The sequence below is a fragment of the Heteronotia binoei genome, chromosome 2, assembly GCF_032191835.1.
Source record: "Heteronotia binoei isolate CCM8104 ecotype False Entrance Well chromosome 2, APGP_CSIRO_Hbin_v1, whole genome shotgun sequence".
NCBI lineage: Eukaryota > Metazoa > Chordata > Lepidosauria > Squamata > Gekkonidae > Heteronotia > Heteronotia binoei.
The window spans coordinates 12,907,036-12,926,975 of NC_083224.1; the positions used below are offsets into that span (position 1 = coordinate 12,907,036).

General features: G+C 49.7%; 1 non-coding gene across 1 annotated transcript; it reads left to right on the forward strand.

Moving 5' to 3' along the window:
- Window positions 1-19,863: 19,863 nt before the first annotated feature.
- On the forward strand, window positions 19,864-19,940 carry TRNAT-UGU (transfer RNA threonine (anticodon UGU)). Its single transcript has one exon. It is a non-coding gene; the product is annotated as a tRNA-Thr (tRNA).

The following is a 19,940-nucleotide window of genomic DNA, read 5'->3' on the forward strand; positions in this document are numbered from 1 at the left end:
TTCTTATGTGACACAGAGTGTTGGACTGGAGGGGCCACTGGCCTGATCCAACAGGGCTTCTCTTATGTTCTTCTGTGACACAGAGTGTTAGACTGGATGGGCCATTGGCCTGATCCAACAGGGCTTCTCTTATGTTCTTATGTGACACAGAGTGTTGGACTGGATGGGCCACTGGCCTGATCCAGCAGGGCTTCTCTTATGTTCTTATGTGACACAGAGTGTTGGACTTGATGGGCCATTGGCCTGATCCAACAGGGCTTCTCTTATGTTCTTATGTGACACAGAGTGTTGGACTGGAGGGGCCACTGGCCTGATCCAACAGGGCTTCTCTTATGTTCTTATGTGACACAGAGTGTTGGACTGGAGGGGCCACTGGCCTGATCCAACAGGGCTTCTCTTATGTTCTTCTGTGACACAGAGTGTTGGACTGGATGGGCCTTTGGCCTGATCCAACAGGGCTTCTCTTATGTTCTTATGTGACACAGAGTGTTGGACTGGAGGGGCCACTGGCCTGATCCAACAGGGCTTCTCTTATGTTCTTCTGTGACACAGAGTGTTAGACTGGATGGGCCATTGGCCTGATCCAACAGGGCTTCTCTTATGTTCTTATGTGACACAGAGTGTTGGACTGGATGGGCCACTGGCCTGATCCAGCAGGGCTTCTCTTATGTTCTTATGTGACACAGAGTGTTGGACTTGATGGGCCATTGGCCTGATCCAACAGGGCTTCTCTTATGTTCTTATGTGACACAGAGTGTTGGACTGGAGGGGCCACTGGCCTGATCCAACAGGGCTTCTCTTATGTTCTTCTGTGACACAGAGTGTTGGACTGGAGGGGCCACTGGCCTGATCCAACAGGGCTTCTCTTATGTTCTTATGTGTGTGTGTGTCCGCTGTGATTAAGAGCTGGAAATCTCCTTCCCCAAAATTTTAGATTCCATCAGTGTCGTTGGGAAAAGTGCCGACGGGGGACAAGTGAATTGGCCAGCGCTATCCCCAGACTTTAGATATCCACAAGCCAGGCTGTGTCTGCGGTAGAAGAAAGGGAGCACATTCAACCTGTGCTGAAAGCATTACATTGGTTGCCTGTGGCGTTCCGGATTCGCTTCAAGGCACTGGTTATAACCTTTAAAGCCCTATATGGCCTGGGACCTGTCTAGCTCTGAGACCGCCTTTCCCAACGGCACTTTTAAGGCCAAGATTTATTCAAAGTACGATCTTTCTTGTGCACACACACACACTTCTTCTGATATGTTGAAAGGGACGCTAGCGGTCCATACCTATAGGTTGAAGGTGAGCAGCAAATTAGCAAATTCTTCCTCCCCCTCCTCTATTTATCCTCTGCCTATGTGTACGGACTGGTAACTTTCATTTCATTGCATCTGTGATCAAGAGATCCAAGATTTACTGGCGAAAAAGAGATCTGCCTACCAAGCACATCTTGCTCAGCCCTCCTGTCCTGGGAAAAAAGCAACCTTTCGTGCTGTATGTAGCAACCTCCAGCGCAAGCTTCGAGACATTCAGAACGAGTGGTGGACCAAGCTTGCAGAGAGAACCCAGCTGTGTGCAGACACTGGTGATTTAAGAGGGTTCTACGAAGCCCTGAAAGCAGTATATGGTCCATCATTTCAGGCTCAGAGTCCCTTGCATAGTGCAGACGGCCAAGTGCTCCTCACAGACAAGGCATCCATACTGAACCGGTGGTCGGAGTATTTTCAGGTTCTCTTCAGTGCCAACCGCGTAGTTCAAGATTCAGCAATCCACCTCACCCCACTTCAACCAGTGAAAACAGAGTTGGATGAGATCCCCACCCTAGAAGAGACTGTTAAAGCCATCAAGCAACTGAAAAGTGGCAAGGCAGCAGGAGTTGATGGAATTCCACCAGAGATCTGGAAGCATGGGGGCACAGTACTACATAGCTCACTTCACAAAGTACTTGTCACCTGCTGGGAACAAGGCAAATTACCACAGGACTTTCGCGATGCAATCATCATCACCCGATACAAGAACAAAGGGGAAAAGTCAGACTGCTCCAACTACCGGGGGATAACCCTGCTCTCCATCGCAGGCAAAATCCTTGCCAGAATACTCCTGAACAGACTGGTGCCCACCATTGCAGAAGAACTCCTCCCAGAGAGCCAGTGCGGCTTCAGAGCTAACAGGAGCACCACCGATATGGTATTTGTTCTCAGACAGCTCCAAGAAAAATGCAGGGAACAGAACAAGGCTCTGTATGTGACTTTTGTCGACCTTACCAAAGCTTTCGATACCGTTAGCAGGAAAGGCCTGTGGCAAATCTTGGAACGTTTAGGATGTCCCCCAAGGTTCCTCAGCATGATCATCCAGCTACACGAAGACCAGCGAGGCCAAGTCAGACACTGCAACGACCTCTCGGAGCCCTTCCCAATAGGCACAGGTGTAAAACAAGGCTGCGTTCTCGCGCCAACTCTCTTTACGATCTTCTTTAGCATGATGCTTCAAAGAGCCGCAGTAGATCTAGATTATGACGATGGTGTCTACATCCGCTATCGCACCGATGGCAGCCTGTTCAACCTGAGGCGACTAAAGGCCCACTCCAAGACAATGGAAAAACTCATCCGAGAGCTACTGTTTGCTGATGATGCTGCACTCGTCTCCCACTCGGTATCAGCTCTGCAGCATATGACATCCTGCTTTGCAGAGGCTGCCAAGCTATTCGGCCTAGAAGTTAGTCTGAAGAAGACAGAAGTTCTCCACCAGCCTGCACCCCAGGAAGATTATCACCCTCCCTGCATCACTGTGGGTGAATCAGTTCTGAAGACAGTCCAGCAGTTCAGCTACCTGGGGTGCATCATCTCCTCAGATGCCAAGATCGACAAGGAGATTGACAACCGGCTGGCAAAGGCAAACCGTGCATTTGGCCGACTGCACAAAAGAGTGTGGAGCAACAAGCATCTGAAAAAAGGCACAAAGATCAATGTTTATAAAGCGGTTGTGATGACAACCCTCATCTACGGCTCCGAATCTTGGGTTTTATACCGTCATCACCTGCGACTCCTTGAGCGCTTTCATCAGCGCTGCCTTCGCACCATCCTCAACATCCACTGGAGGGACTTTGTGACCAACACTGAAGTCCTCAAGCGGGCAGAGGTTACCAGCATTGAGGCACTGCTGTTGAAGGTGCAGCTGCGCTGGGCAGGGCATATTTCTAGGATGGAAAACCACCGCCTTCCCAAGATTGCCCTGTATGGCGAACTCTCCACCGGCCATCGAAATAGAGGGGCACCAAAGAAGAGGTACAAGGCACACCATCCACCAGGCTGTCTCTTCCTTTGAGAACGCACGCATAGCTGGTCTTGAGGACAAAAGATTGAGGAAGAATCGCACTGCTACAGCACCAACCCTAAATCAGACTTTTCCCTGCAGCCACTGTGGCCGGACCTGCCTGTCCCGCATTGGTCTTGTCAGCCACCAGCGAGCCTGCAGCAGACGTGGACTATTGCACCCTTCTTAAATCTTCGTTCGCGAAGCCAAGCCGAGAGAGAGAGATCTGTGATACAATGATTTGCCATTGCCTTCCCCAGTCCTCTACACTTTCCCCCCCAGCAAGCTGGGTGCTCATTTTACCGACCTCGGAAGGATGGAAGGCTGAGTCAACCTCGAGCCGGCTACCTGAAAACCCAGCTTCCGCCAGGGATCGAACTCTGGTCGTGAGCAGAGCTTAGGACTGCAGTACTGCAGCTTTAACACTCTGTGCCACAGAGCTCTTTCAGAGTATAGGGCAGGGTATAAATCCAGTATCATCATCATCTTCTTCTTCTTCATGGGGGGGCTTATTTGCTGTGTTAACCTTTTGGGTGGAAACAATAAAAATCATAATTCAGGAAGAAAGAAAGAAAAAAAGTAAGGAATTGCTGGGTGCCCCAGCCCCTGAACGCCAAACCACATGTCTGGATTTGCTCTTGTAAGAAGGAATGAATCTCTTGCCACCTCTCTCTTGATGATGAATGATGTGTAACAGATCCTCAGTTAATGAAGTAATTCGAACCCAAGGGGATGCTGAGGGCTAAGGGGGAAACGTGGGGGATTTCCTCATCGTTCTCCCCCACCATCACCTATTCCCTAGAGATCATGTATGGGCAAGATTTACCAGAAGAAGCAGACGGGGAAAAGACCATGTTTTGCTGGGGGTGCTTCTGCTGATGGATCTTTGAAACCTGCGGGTATGAATACATGAAGCTGCTTGAGACTGAATCAGACCTTTGGTGCATCAGGGTCAATATCATCTACTCAGACTGGCAGCCGCTCTCCAGCAAAGATCTTCCCTATCACCAACTGTCTGGGCCTTTTAACTGGAGATCCCGGGAATTGAACCTGGGACTTTCTCCATGCCGAGCAGATGTTCTGCCTCTGAGTCACGGCCCTACCCCAGTCCCTTCAACATTTCCTAGCATCATGGTCTTTTCCAGTGTTGCGGGGAAAGTTAGAACCAGTCCCCTTGTGGAAACAACCCATGAATGTCAAGTTTTCACCTGATCTGCATTTGTTGAATATGTATCCGAACGCCTTGCCTAAATTAATCAATGGATTTCTATTACATGCTATAACTGCAGCAAGATTGGCAAACCCAGCAGATTCCAAAAAGGGAAGAATTCCTTCAAAAATTAAATGAGGCTGCTGAAATGGATTTTCTTAACAGCGAAGTTGAAGGAGGGCAATATACAAGAATCTAAAGAAACTTGGAAGCCATTATATGAGTGGATGAAGGTTATAAGTAAATCTAGGAAACAGATATTGAGTTAACTGTTAGGATAGGAAAGATGGAAAGAGTTGGAATATTAACAAACTTGATTTAAAAACGCAAATCCTTGAAACAGACAAGGATGGAATATGATGTATGTAATTTAGTTTGAGCCTTATGAACATATGAAGCTGCCTTATACTGAATCAGACCCTGGGTCCATCGAAGTCAGTATTGTCTTCTCAGACTGGCAGCGGCTCTCCAGGGTCTCAAGCTGAGGTTTTTTACACCTATTTGCCTGGACCCTTTTTAGTTGGAGATGCCGGGGATTGAACCTGGGACCTTCTGCTTACCAAGCAGATGTTCTACCACTTAGCCACAATCTTATGCTTATGCTTCAGTGTATATAAGTGTATTTTATTTTTCTTTGTGTGGTGTGTTTGTGTTTTAACAATAAACGGTTAAAAAAAGAAAAAGAAAGGTCTAAGTCATTCTACACTCTTTGAAGCACTTAAAAAATCACTTGATGCCAATAAGCCTGTTGATTTAGTGGCTAAGATAGAATCTAGGTCAGACAGAGGGTTTATCTAAGGATAAGAGAGCCAGTTTAGTGTAGTGGTTAAATGTGCGGACTCTTATCTGGGAGAACCAGGTTTGATTCCCCACTCCTCCACTTGCACCTGTTGGAATGGCCTTGGGTCAGCCATAGCTCTGGCAGAGGTTGTCCTTGAAAGGGCAGCTGCTGCGAGAGCTCTCTCAGCCCAACCTACCTCATAGCATGTCTGTTGTTGGAGGGGAGAAGTAAAGGAGATTATGGCTGCTCTGAGACTGAGATTCAGAGTATAGGAAGAACTTCCTGACAGTTAGAGCGGTTCCTCAGTGGAACAGGCTTCCTTGGGAGTTGGTGCACTCTCCTTTCTTGGAGGCTTGGAGCCAGTTTGGTGTAGTGGTTAAGTGCGTGGACTCTTATCTGGGAGAACCGAGTTTGATTCCCCACTCCTCCACTTGCAGCTGCCGGAATGGCCTTGGGTTAGCTATAGCTGTGGAAGAGGTTGTCCATAAGAACATAAGAGAAGCCATGTTGAATCAGGCCAATGGCCCATCCAGTCCAACACTCTGTATCACACAGTGGCCAATATATGTGTGTGACACAGCGTGTGACAATACACACACACACACATATACATACACACACACACACACATATATATACTGTGGCTAATAGCCACTGATGGACCTCTGCTCCATATTTTTATCCAATCCCCTCTTGAAGCTGGCTATGCTTGTAGCTGCCACCACCTCCTGCGGCAGTGAATTCCACATGTTAATCACCCTTTGGGTGAAGAAGGACTTCCTTTTATCCGTTTTAACCTGACTGCTCAGCAATTTCATCGAATGCCCACGAGTTCTTGCATTGTGAGAAAAGGACTTCTTTCTCTACTTTCTCCGTCCCATGCATAAGCTGTCCTTGAAAGGGCAGCTGCTGGGAGAGCCCTCTCAGCCCCACCCACCTCACAGGGTGTCTGTTGTGGGGGGAGAAGATATAGGAGACTGTAAGCCGCTCTGAGTCTCTGATTCAGAGAGAAGGGCGGGGTATAAATCTGCAATTCTTCTTCTTCAATACTCTGACCTGGGTGGCCCAGGATAGCCTGATCTCACCAGAATTCCGAAAATAAGAGGGTTGGGCCTGGTTAGTATTTGGATGGGAGACCACCAAGGGAGTCCACGGTTGCTACGCAGAGGCAGGCGATGGCCAACCTCTTCTTACCAACTCTTGCCTCGAAAGCCCTAAAAAGTTGCCATGGGTCAGCCGTGACTCACACTTTACCCACACTGAGCGTTCAATGAGCAGACAGGCAGCTGTTCTCTGTGCTTGAGCTTGGGACCCTTGAAGAGATGACCGAGAGATGGACACGATCCCCATCTTCAAGTGCTTGAAAGGCTGTCCTAGACAGGATGTCGCAGACTTGTTTTTCTGCTGTCCCAGAAGGCTAGGCCAGACCAACGGGTTGAAAATAAATCAAAAGAGCTTCCAGCGAAACATTAAGAACTTGCTGACAGCGGGGTTTCTCCGTGGAACAGGCTTCCTGGAGAGATATGGGGCTCTCCTTCCTTGGAGGTTTTTAAACAGAGGCTGGAAGGCCACCTGACGACGATGATGTGAATTAGGCAGATCATGAGAAGGAGAGCAGGAAGGGTTGCATCAGTGCTAAGTTCTCGTGGTCCCTTCTTACTCACCCAGGGGAATGCTGTCTGCCACTGTGGGGCCAGTCAGCAATTTTTCTCCAGGCCAATTTGGCCAAGGATCCTGGAGGTTTTGCCATCTTCTGGGCATGGAGCAGGAGTATTTGTGAATTTCCTGCATTTTGCAAGGGGTTGTACTAGGTGACCTGCGTTTGATCCCAACGGAAGCTGGGATCGGGTCACCAGCTCCAGGTTGACTCAGCCTTCCATCCTTCCGAGGTTGGTAAAATGAGTATCCAGCTTGCTGGGGTGGGGGGAGTGTAGATGACTGCGGAAGGCGAGGGCAAACCACCCTGTAAAAGTCTGCCAAGAAAACGTCCTGATGGGACGTCACCCCGTGGGTTGGTAACAACCCGGTGATTTAGAAAGGTAAAGGAAACCTTTACCTTTCTAAATCACAGCCCTCAGTTTGCAAGACCCCAAAATGGCTGTTAATTATAGGACATTGGAGGACATTAACATCAAGTCACAAACAACTTGATGGCATTTTACACGCACTGCACAAATGAAGAAGTAGAATTGCAGATTTATACCCCGCCCTTCTCTCTGAATCAGAGACTCAGAGTGGCTTACAATCTCCTTTATCTTCTTCCCCCACAACAGACACCCTGTGAGGTGGATGGGGCTAAGTGACAGAAACTGCCCTTTCAAGGACAACTCTTGTGAAAGCTATGGCTGACCCAAGGCCATTCCAGCAGCTGCAAGTGGAGGAGTGGGGAATCAAACCTGGTTCTCCCAGATAAGCATCCGCACACTTAACCACTACACCAAACTGGCTCAAACTTGATCTTGGTTGCCACCCACACATCCGGCGATACATCCAATAACACTTGATCTCTGCAGTGTTGTAATTTAAGTCTTTTAGCAACAGTAAAAACATGAAGGGTCCATTTCTTGTGAACCATCAGCCTCCAGGAGACAAGCAAATAGATGAATGGAATGTAACAGGAGAATTACTCAACTCACATATAAAGAAAAATCTCTGCTGGAATGGATTCGCTTGTGCCCAGGTCTAGAGTGTTGATGGGGGGGATCGTAAAAATTATTCTGGCCACTGTCTAGCAGAGACAGGAGTCTGAACCCTGATCTCCCTAGTTATAGATTCCAGTAATACATGAATAAATCAAAAGTAGGTTTGCAGACATACACCTGAAAACACCTGAACAGCATACTCAAGATTGCTACAGCACAGACATTGTCTCCAGATTTCGATGCAATAATTCAGAGCAAGAGGTGTCTTTAGGGTTTGTAGAGTCTTTCGGGATCAAGTGCCGTGTTCTACTGGAGAAAGTTTTCCTTCCAGACGTTTCGTTCTCAGCTGCGGAGAACATCCTCAGTGGCGTTGCAGCCGGAGCAGGCGCTCAGACCTTCTTGGCTGCTGTGCATTGAGTGGGGCCAGGGCTGCTGGAGAGCTGCTATTTCTAGGCTTGAGGGGGTGTGATGAAAGGGCAATTGGTTTGTGGATGTGCCCATTGTTTGGCGGGGCTTCCTGGAAGGGTAGTGATAAGGAAACTGGCTGTTGAATGTGACCATTGTTTGTGTTAATTGCTGGGAAGGTTGGAAGGGGTTTGAAGATAAGGAAGATGGTTGTTGACTGTGCTGATTGTTCTGTGGAATTTGCTGGTTGTTCTGAGACTTTCTGCAATTTATAGTCTGTAGGGTGTTTTGCAGAGCTGGGTACCAAGATTGGTGGATGAAAATGCCTTCTTCCTTTCTGTTAAAATTGTGCTGGTGTTTGTAAATCTCAAGAGGTGTCTGTTATCGGAAACTGTTAAATAAACAAAATACTGCAAGAGTGCTAAACTTTTAAGCATGTTTTATTTTAAGTTTTTAAAAAAGCTTTAATTGTGTTTGTCTATGTTTTTTATAAAGTCTATATCTCCGCTACCGGCATTACATTTCTTTTTTTTTTTAAATTAAGTTTATTGATTATTGAAAAAAATTATAGAATACACATGGTATGCAGTGAGGAATAATGTACATAGAGAACAAAACAGTAATATCAGTTTGTATCATTAAAATGATGATTCTGGCCACTGTCTTGCCACTGTCTGAACCCTGATCTCCCTTGTTATAGTCAAAAAACTAATCACTACATTACAATAATGACTAATGGGTATTGCCTAATCATTTGCTTTCACGATTGCTTAATGTTTCTTTTTATAAGGGAGCGTTCATGATCTAAGAATCACGCTTGCCTGCGCACTTGATGGTGCTCCGTACAAAAGCGGGTGGGGATATTTTAAAAGGTTAACAAACAAACATTTAGGGTTGTTGCCAAGTGGGTCTTACCAGCATCCCGCTTAACTCAGAAGGAAACCCTGCTGGTTTCGGTAGGTTTCTGTTCTCTAGTAAATCCGCCAGCACCGGATGACTAACAGTTCTATTTACTTCAGACTCCTTCTGCAGCTTTGCCAGAAGGAAAAACAAACTAATAAAAAAAAGAAATCCAATAAACTATTGTTGTCGTTCAGCCGCACAGTCGAGTTTGACCCCATGGACCACATCACAGTCCTCCTAAGTTTGCTCAAATTCATGCTCATTTCATCACTAACGCTGTCTAACCCAGGGATGATGAACTCAGTTGCTATGGGGGCTGGATCTGACATAAAGCAGACCTCGCTGGACCGAGTTGTGCATGTAGCTATTTAAGATCACTTAGCAGAGATATAAACTTTATAAAGAACACAGACAAATGCAATTAAAGATTTATTTATTTAAAAACCTGCTTAAAACGTTAGCATTCATTGCTCTTTGTACCATGGGATCCAGGGAACTGGTCAAAGGAAGCTCTGGCTCCAGGGGACCAGAAGGGGGAGGAGCCTCAGCCAATAGAAGGGGAAAAAAGACTTGGCTCAGTAGCTCTGCTGTGCAATTGAGAGAGCCAGGCAAAGCAAGCTCTCCCCAAGAGAGGAGCCCCAAGCCAATGAAGAAAATCAAGTCTTTGCTCTGTAGTTCCTGTGCAATTGAGCAAGCCTGGCAAAGCAAGCTGTGATGCAGAAGGGAGCAAGAGAGAGGGAGAAGGAAGCAGATGACAGCCAGTTGCTCGGGGGTCTGATAAGAGCCGTCCGAGGGCCTGATTCGGCCCCTTGGCCACATGTTTGGCACTCCTGGTCTTACCATCTCCTCCTTTGCCATCCCCTTCTTCTTTTGCCTTCTGTCTTTTCCAGCATTAGGGCCTTCTCCAGGGAGTGCTCCTTTCTCATTTGGTGGCCAAAGTATTGGAGCTTCAGCATCTGACCTTCCAGGGAACAGTCAAGGTTGATTTCCTTGAGGACTGACTGATTGGATCTCCTGTGAATGTTGGACTGGATGGGCCATTGGCCTGATCCAACATGGCTTCTCTTATGTTCTTATGAACCTCAGTCAGTCTCTGGGCACTGACCCATGGGTAGGCAACTATTTCTGCCAAGTGTGAAGTGGAGAAGGAGGGAGAAATAGGCAGGCTTGTAAGCTTTTCTCCTCCACTGCAGAGGTTGCTTGGAGACCTAGAATGGGGAAAGAGAGTGCAAGAGGCAAGGGAGTCACTGAAAGGAGGGACAGAATTAAAGAGGGCAGCGCAGGGTTCCCCCTTAGTTTCATAGCTCTTGCAGGAGCTGTACTGACTAACCTTGGTGTCAAGGCAAAGAGAGATGCATAACGATGCAAACAGTGGTCAGCAATTTATATAGTGCATGTGTGTTTCCTTCTCCCACTGGTGCCAAAAAAATAACTCCCTGACTTTTCCCTATACTGATCTTATGGGGACTGTTATTCCCAGGTTTTGTTTTGTTTTTAAAGCCTCCTTCTAGCATGGTCACGTTGTAAAGGGGCATACGTATGTATTTTATCTTTCTGTGCAAAGAAAGCACAAAGAGTTTTAATGAAGTCATGCGTGTGATATGTGTTCATGTTGCGAAGCTCTCAACATCTGACGTTTATTCTATGCTGTTCTTGCGCTAAGCAAGTTTGGCCACCCGATCAAGAACGTTGCAACCCCAGCGCATGCTATTCAAAGCCTGGCTTCGAAGACTGAGAGGATGTAGAATCAAGTCAGAGTCCAGCAGGCCCTTTAACACTAACAAAGCTATATTCCAGGTATAAACTTTCACATGCTTGCACACTTCATCAGATAAAACGAAACGGACCAAAACCATTCGAACTTCAACCCATGAAATAACAGAATAGTAAAAGGGTGCTACTTTCCTTCCTCCCCCGTGCTTACCGGCGTGGCAGTTAGGGCTGGAAGAAAAGCAACAGCTCCGTGTATGAAGTACCTCTTGTCCAATATCAAGTACTCAAAAAAAATTTCAATAAAGATGCCTTCTGCAATAATTATTCCAATGGTAAAGACACATGTACTCATTAGAACATAAGAGAAGCCCTGTTGGATCAGGCCAATGACCCCTCCAGTCCAACACTCTGTGTCACATAAGAACATAAGGGAACCCCTGTTGGATCAGGCCAGTGGCCCATCCAGTCCAACACTCTGTGTCCCATAAGAACATAAAAGAAGCCATGTTGGATCAGGCCAGTGGCCCCTCCAGTCCAACACTCTGTGTCACATAAGAACATAAGAGAAGCCCTGTTGGATCAGGCCAATGGCCCCTCCAGTCCAACACTCTGTCACACAGTGGCCAATATATGTATATGTGTGTATACACACACACACACACACATATATATAACTCCCTGACTTTTCCCTATACTGATCTTATAGGAACTATATATACTGTGGCTAATAGCCACCGATGGACCTCTGCTCCATCTTAAAGCTGGCTATGCTTATAGCCGCCGCCACCTCCTGTGACAGTGAATTCCACATGTTAATCACCCTTTGGGTGAAGAAATACTTCCTTTTATCCGTTTTAACCTGACTGCTCAGCAATTTCATGAATTCCACATGTTAATAACCCTTTGGGTGAAGAAATACTTCCTTCTATCCGTTTTAACCTGATTGCTCAGCAATTTCATTGAATGCCCACGAGTTCTTGTATTGTGAGAAAGGGAGAAAAGGACTTCTTTCTCTACTTTCTCCATCCCATGCATCATCTTGTAAACCTCTATCATGTCACCTTGCAGTCGACGTTTCTCCAAGCTAAAGAGCCCCAAGCGTTTTAACCTTTCTTCATAGGGAAAGTGTTCCAACCCTTTAAACATTCTAGTTGCCCTTTTCTGGGCTTTTTCCAATGCTATAATATCCTTTTTGAGGTGCGGTGACCAGAATTGCACACAGTATTCCAAATGATCACACCATTGATTTATACAGGGGCATTATGATACTGGCTGATTTGTTTTCAATTCCCTTCCTAATAATTCCCAGCATGGCGTTGGCCTCTTTTATTGCAATCACACATTTTATTGAAATCGTTTGGAAATTGATTTGAGCAACCTCTGCATACATTTGGGCATGACATTTTAAGAAGGATATAGACAAGCTGGAACGGGTCCAGAGGAGGGTGATGAAGATGGTGAGGGGTCTGGAGACCACGTCCTATGAGGAAAGGTTGAAGGAGCTGGGGGTGTTTAGCCTGGAGAGGAGGTGGCTGAGAGGTGATAGGATCACCATCTTCAGGTACTTGAAGAGCTGTCGTATAGAAGATGGTGTGGAATTGTTTTCTGTGGCCCCAGAAGGTAGGACCAGAACCAACGGGTTGAAATGAAATCAAGAGAGTTTCCGGCTCAACATTAGGAAGAATTTCCTGACCGTTATAACGGTTCCTCAGTGAAACGGGCTTCCTCCTTGGGAGGTGGTGGGCTCTCCTTCCTTGGAGGTTTTGAAACAGAGAGGCTAGCTGGCCATCTGACAGTAATGAGGATCCTGTGAATGTAGGGGGAGGTATTTGTGAGTTTAGAGCGGTTCCTCGGTGGAACAGGCTTCCTCCTCAGGAGGTGGTGGGCTCTCCTTCCTTGGAGGTTTTTAAACAGAGGCTAGATGGCCACCTGACAGCAATGAAGATCCTTTGAATTTAGGGGGAGGTATTTGTGAGTTTAGAGCGGTTCCTCAGTGGAACAAGTTTCCTCCTTGGGAAGTGGTGGGCTCTCCTTCCTTGGAGGTTTTTAAGCAGAGGCTAGATGGCCATCTGACAGCAATGAAGATCCTGTGAATTTAGGGGGAGATGTTTGTGAGTTTCCTGCATTGTGCAGGGGGTTGGACTAGATGACCCTGGAGGTCCCTTCCAACTCTAGGATTCTAAGTACTTGAAGGGCTGACCTATAGAGGATGGTGTGGAATTGTTTTCTGTGGCCCAGAATCAATGGGTTGAAATTAAATCAAAAATGTTTCCAGCTCAACATTAGGAAGAACCCCCCGACCGTTAGAGCAGTTCCTCAGTGGAACAGGCTTCCTTCTTGGGAGGTTGTGGGCTCTCCTTCCTTGGAGGTTTTTCAACAGAGGCTGGATGGCCATCTGACAGTAATGAGGATCCTGTGAATTTAGGGGGAGGGGTTTGTGAGTTCCCTGCATTGTGCAGGGGGTTGGACTAGATGACCCTAGAGGTCCCTTCCCAACTCTAAGATTCTACGCTGCTATTCCCCAGGTGCCAACCCCAAATCTCCAGGAATTTCCCAACGCTGGAGTTGGCACCTCTATCATCAGGGGGTTGAATGGGAAGATGCCATGTAGCCACTCCATCCCTTTTCCAATAGTCAGTTGTACTTTTTCTCCCTGCCTCCATGGGCTGCCAACTCTGCATTGAGAAACTCCCAGAGGTTTGAAAGGGTGGAGTGTGGGGATGGACGAAAACTCAGCAGGGCATCATGCCAGAGAGCCCACAAAGAATCATAGAGTTGGAAGGGACCTGAAGGGTCATCTAGTCCAACCCCCTGCACAATGCAGGAAACTCACAAACATCTCCCTCTAAATTCACAGGATCTTCATTGCTGTCAGATGGCCATCTAGCCTGTTTAAAAACCTCCAAGGAAGGAGAGCCCACCACCTCCCGAGGAAGCCTCTTCCACTGAATCACCATCTTCGTCACCTTCCTGTGGACCCGTTCCAGCTTGTCTATATCCTTCTAAAAATGTGATGCCCAAAACTGAACACAATAATCCAGGTGAGGTCTTATCAGACCAGAGTAAAGCGATACCATCACATCACGTGATCTGGACACTAGACTTCTGTTGATACAGCCCAAAATTGCATTTGCTTTTTCCCCCTCTCCAAGCACCAAGAATACAGAGCATCACTGCCCTAGACAGAGAGTTCCATTGATATCCTGTAGCTAATAATCACTGATGGACTTCTGCTCCAGTGGCCCATCCAATGTCGTACAGTGGCCAAAAAAGTCCAGGTGCCATCAAGAGGCCCATCAGTGGGGCCAGGACACCAGAAGCCCTCCCACTGTGCCCCCCAAGATCCAAGAATACAGACCATCTCTGCCCCAGACATAAGAACATAAGAGAAGCCATGTTGGATCAGGCCAATGGCCCATAAGAACATAAGACAAGCCATGCTGGATTAGGCCAATGGCCCATAAGAACATAGGACAAACCATGTTGGATTAGGCCAAGGACCCATAACAACATAAGAGAAGCCATGTTGGATCAGGCCAATGGCCCATAAGAACAGAAGAGAAGCTATGTTGGATTAGGCCAATGGCCCATAAGAACAGAAGAGAAGCCATGTTGGATCAGGCCAATGGCCCCTCCAGTCCAACACTCTGTGTCACACAGTGGCCAAAAAACCCAGGTGCCATCAGGAGGTCCATCAGTGGGCCCAGGACACCAGAAGCCCTCATACTGTTGTCCCCCCCCCAAGCACCAAGAATACAGAGCATCTCTGCTCCAGACATAAGAACATAAGAGAAGCCATGTTGGATCAGGCCAATGGCCCATAAGAACATAAGACAAGCCATGTTGGATTAGGCCAATGACCCATAAGAACATAAGACAAGCCATGTTGGTCAGGCCAATGGCCCATAAGAACATAAGAGAAGCCATGTTGGATCAGGCCAATGGCCCCTCCAGTCCAACGCTCTGTGTCACACAGTGCCCCAAAAACTCAAGTGCCATCAAGAGGTCCACCAGTGGGTCCAGGACATCAGAAGCCCTCTCACTGTGCCCCACCCCGCCTCAAGCACCAAGAATACAGAGCATCGCTTGCCCCAGACAGAGAGTTCCAACAATACGCTGTGGCTCAGAGCCATTGATGGACCTCCGCTCCAAGACGTTCGTGCAATCTCTTCTCGAAGCTGGCTATGCAGGCAGCCGCCGCCCCCTCCCGCGGCAGTGAATGCCACGTGCAAATGCCCCTTCTGGGGGAGAAGCGCGCTCCAGCCGGGCACACGCGGCCTTCCTTGCTCGCAGCACCCCGCCGGGCGCAGAGACCACCTCCCCTCCAGGCAGCTCCTCGCTGGGGTTTTGGCCTGGCCGACGGGGGCGCCGCCTAGGGTGCCAAAGGCCCTGCCGGGTCGCGCATCCGCCTCCCCCTTCTGTGCAGCCAGCGAGCGAGGCGGGCCACTCTCTCCTCTAGGGTTGCCAATCCCCAGGTGGGGGCAGGGGATCCCCTGGTTTGGAGACCCTCCCCCCGCTTCAGGGTCATCAGAAAGCGGGGGGAGGGGAGGGAAATGTCTGCTGGGAACTCTGTTATTCCCTATGGAGATTTATTCCCGTAGAAAATCATGGAGAATTGATCCGCGGGTATCTGGGGCTCTGGGGGGAGGGGACTGTTGTTTGGAGTAGAGGCACCAACTTTTCAGTATAGCATCTAGTGCCTCTCCCCAAAATACCCCCCAAGTTTCAAAACGATTGGTCCAATTCTATGAGCCCCAAAAGAATTCTTTCCTAAGGAAGGAAGGCATTGAAAAGGTGTGCCGTCCCTTTAAATGTGATGGCCACAACTCCCTTTGGAGTTCAATGATGCTTGTCCCAGCCTTGATCTTGGCTCCACCTTTAATGTCTCCTGGCTCCAAGCCCAAAGTCCCCAGATATTTCTTGAATTGCACTGGGCAACCCTCCTCTCCTCCGCCTGGCGGCCGCTGGGAACAAGCCAAGCCAAGGCGAGGTGGCGGCGCGCCTTTGCCCCAGCTGCGCCATTGGAGAGGCGGCGCTTGTGCGGCGGCTTCCCCGGGCTGGGCGGGCGCGGAGGCGGCGCGGCTGGGGGCTTTGGGCGGCCTCCCTCCCGTGCTCGACGCCGGAGCCTCCTCCGAGGCCGCCTCCCTCGCCGGATCCGGGGCTTCCCCTTGCGGAGGCGGCTAGCCGGAGCCGATAAAACGCCTCGGCCGGCGGGGCTGGGGGCAGCGGCGGCGGGAGCGCCCGGAGAGGTGAGCGCGCGGCCTTGCACGTGGGGACGCGGGGCGGGCACACGCGTGTCTGGCGGGGCGGCGTTGGGCTGCTTTGCCGTCCGTCCCGCGCGCGCTTTTCTCCCTTTGGGCAGCAGGGAAGGGGAGTTTTCCCCAGGTCGGTCTCCGCGTCGCGGCTGGGGCGCACGTCTGGATGGCGCCCTGCGAGTCGAGCGCGCGTTTGGGAGGAGCCTGGCGGGTCGGACGGACGCGCGTCCGGATCGAGGGAGGAGGGTCGGGCGCGCGTCTAGGCGGAGTGCTGCGGGACTCCGGCTTTGCAGGCCGGGCGCGCCGCGCACGTCTGAAGGGAACGTCGCGGGTCGAGAGCACGTTTGGGAGGAGCGTCGCGGGCCGGGCGCGCGTCTGGCTGGAGGGCTGCGGGTCGGGCGCGCGTCTAAGCGGAGCGGGTTGGGCGCACGTGTGACTCGAGCTTTGCGCACGTCTGAATGGAGCGTTGCGGGTTTGGGCGCACGTCAGGATGCAGGGTGCTTGCTGGGGATGCCAGGGAAGTAGGGACGCCAGCCTCCGGATGGGACCTGGGGATCCCCTAGGTAGCAGTACAGATCCTCTCCAGACTACAGAGATTAGTTCTCCTGGAGAAAATGGGTGCTTTGGAGGGTAGACTTGAACATATGAACATATGAACATATGAAGCTGCCTTATACTGAATCAGACCCCTGGTCCATCAAAGTCAGTATTGTCTTCTCAGACTGGCAGCGTCTCTCCAGGGTCTCATGCTGAGGTTTTTCACACCTATTTGCCTGGACCCTTTTTTGGAGATGCCAGGGATTGAACCTGGGACCTTCTGCTTCCCAAGCAGATGCTCTACCACTGAGCCACCGTCCCTCCCCTGAGCCACTTAGGGGGCATTGTGCCCCACTGAGGTCTCTGTCCTCCCCAGCCTCCAACCCCTAAATCTCTGGGGGTTTCCCAGCTTGGATCTGGAAACTCAACCCCTGTGGGTGTCCAGGAGAGACCTAGAGTGGAGAGGGAGGGGGGAATACAACATTCACTGTCCTTTCTCAAAAGCGGGAGGTTGGAGCATCTTTCCTAAGAAGAAAGACTAAGGGATCGAAGCCGTTAGAGGAAACTAAGGGGAGGGAGTTTAGTAAAAGGGATCTATAACAGTCTGCATAGAGAGGAATTTTCAAAATACTAGGTTAGGGATTGACCGGTGAAGGTAATGTGGGCTGTATATTTAGGACGGGGCAGGGGAAACCGTGCTGCTTTATAAAATGCATAATTAACATGTGGAACTCACCGCCGCAAGACGACTGCTAATTTATCCCGCCTTAAAAGGGGGAAAGGGAAATTGATGCTCAGAACCAGTACTGTTGATTCCCAAGAAATCGTTATTGGGATTACACTGCAAGTATAAGCCAAGATGGGGTAGTGGGAGTTAGACCTGGGAAGACCCACGTTCAAATTTCGACTCGCCCCAACACTTCCTATGCGACCACCAATGTTCCCTCTAAGCTGCAGAGTCCTGTGAGCAAAAAATTGTACTTCGCAAGCTACTGGGCGTTAAAGTTGTGAGCTGCTGCATCAATTAGTGCGCTCTGGGGTCATCCGTCCTGAGCTAAGACAAAAAGGAGGCTGGAGGCTAAAAACCTGCGAGCTAGCTCACGCTAACTCTGCCTCTACGCTGTGGGATCTTGTGAGCAAAAATTCTACACCGTAAGCTACTGGCATCAAAGTTGTGAGCTGCTGCATCCGTTTTTCCTGAGCTAAGGTGTGAGCCAGAGGCTAAAAAACTGTGAGCTAGCTCACACTAATGCTGCTTGAAGGTGACCACCAGAGGCGACTGGTTTTCTTGCTGAGCCCAGTCTACCTCACAGCGTTGTTCTGAGGCTGAACGGTGTAGGAAAACACGTGCTATCCTTCTTTGAGTTCCTTAGAGGGCAGGATGGAGATGTATTAAACAGAGTGGCCACATTCGGAAGACATACAGTGGCTGTTGGCCGGGGGGGGGGGACTTTGGCGCTGGACCCCTGCTGTAGAGTGCCCAGCAGGGGTGACCAAACTTGCTTAATGTAAGAGCCACGCAGAAGATGTTTGAGAGCCGCAGGATGTGAATGTCAAATGTCTGAGAGCAGGAAAGAAAGAAGGAAAATGGGGGAGAGAGTGGAGGTGGAAAGGGACAGTGGGGAGGGGCTGTGGCTCAGTGGTCAAGCATCTTCATCAAGCAGGAGGTCCCAGGTTCAATCCCCGACATCTCCAACTAAACAGGTTCCAGGCAAGTAGGTATGAAAAACCTCAGCTTGAGACCGTGGAGAGCAGGGTAGGGACCATGGCTCAGTGGTAGAGCATCTGCTTGGTAAGCAAAAGGTCCCAGGCTCAATCCCCGGCATCTCCAACTCAAAAGGGGCCAGGCAAATAGGCATGAAAAACCTCAGCTTGAGACCCAGAAGAGCAGGGGAGGGGTGGTGGCTCAGTGGTCAAGCATCTGCTTGGTAAGCAGGAGGTCCCAGGTTCAATCCCTGGTATCTCCAACTAAACAGGTTCCAGGCAAGTAGGTATGAAAAACCTCCGCTTGAGACCCTGGAGAGCAGGGGAGGGGCTGTGGCGCAGTGGTAGAGCATCTGCTTGGTAAGCAGGAGGTCCCAGGTTCAATCCCCGGCATCTCCAGCTAAAAAGGGTCCAGGTAAGTAGGTGTGAAAAACCTCCGCTTGAGACCCTGGAGAGCAGGGAAGGGATGGTGGCTCAGTGGTGGAGCATCTGCTTGGTAAGCAGAAGGTCCCAGGTTCAATACCCGGCATCTCCAGCTAAAAAGGGTCCAGGTAAGTAGGTGTGAAAAACCTCCGCTTGAGACCCTGGAGAGCAAGGGAGGGACAGTGGCTCAGTGATGAAGCATCTGCTTGGTAAGCAGGAGGTCCCAGGTTCAATACCCGGCATCTCCAACTAAAAAGGGTCCAGGCAAATAGGTGTGAAAAACCTCAGCTTGAGACCCTGGAGAGCAGGGGAGTGACGGTGGTTCAGTGGTAGAGTATCTGCTTGGTAAGCAGAAGGTCTCAGGTTCAATCCCCGGCATCTCCAGCTAAAAAGGGTCCAGGCAAGTAGGCATGAAAAACCTCAACTTGAGACCCTGGAGAGCAGGGGAGGGGCTGTGGCGCAGTGGTAGAGCATCTGCTTGGTAAGCAGGAGGTCCCAGGTTCAATTCCCGGCATCTCCAGCTAAAAAGGGCCCAGATAAGAAGGCGTGAAAAACCTCCGCTTGAGACCCTGGAGAGCAGGGGAGGGACAGTGGCTCAGTGATGAAGCATCTGCTTGGTAAGCAGGAGGTCCCAGGTTCAATACCCGGCATCTCCAATTAAAAAGAGTCCAGGCAAATAGGTGTGAAAAACCTCAGCTTGAGACCCTGGAGAGCAGGGGAGGGACGGTGGCTCAGTGGTAGAGCATCTGCTTGGTAAGCAGAAGGTCCCAGGTTCAATCCCCGGCATCTCCAGCTAAAAAGGGTCCAGGCAAGTAGGTGTGAAAAACCTCAGCTTGAGACCCTGGAGAGCAGGGGAGGGACGGTGGCTCAGTGGTAGAGCATCTGCTTGGGAAGCAGAAGGTCCCAGGTTCAATCTCCGGCATCTCCAACTCAAAAGGGTCGAGGCAAGTAGGTGTGAAAAACCTCAGCTTGAGACCCTGGAGAGCAGGGGATGGATGGTGGCTCAGTGGCAGAGCATCTGCTTTGTAAGCAGAAGGTCCCAGGTTCAATCCCTGGCATCTCCA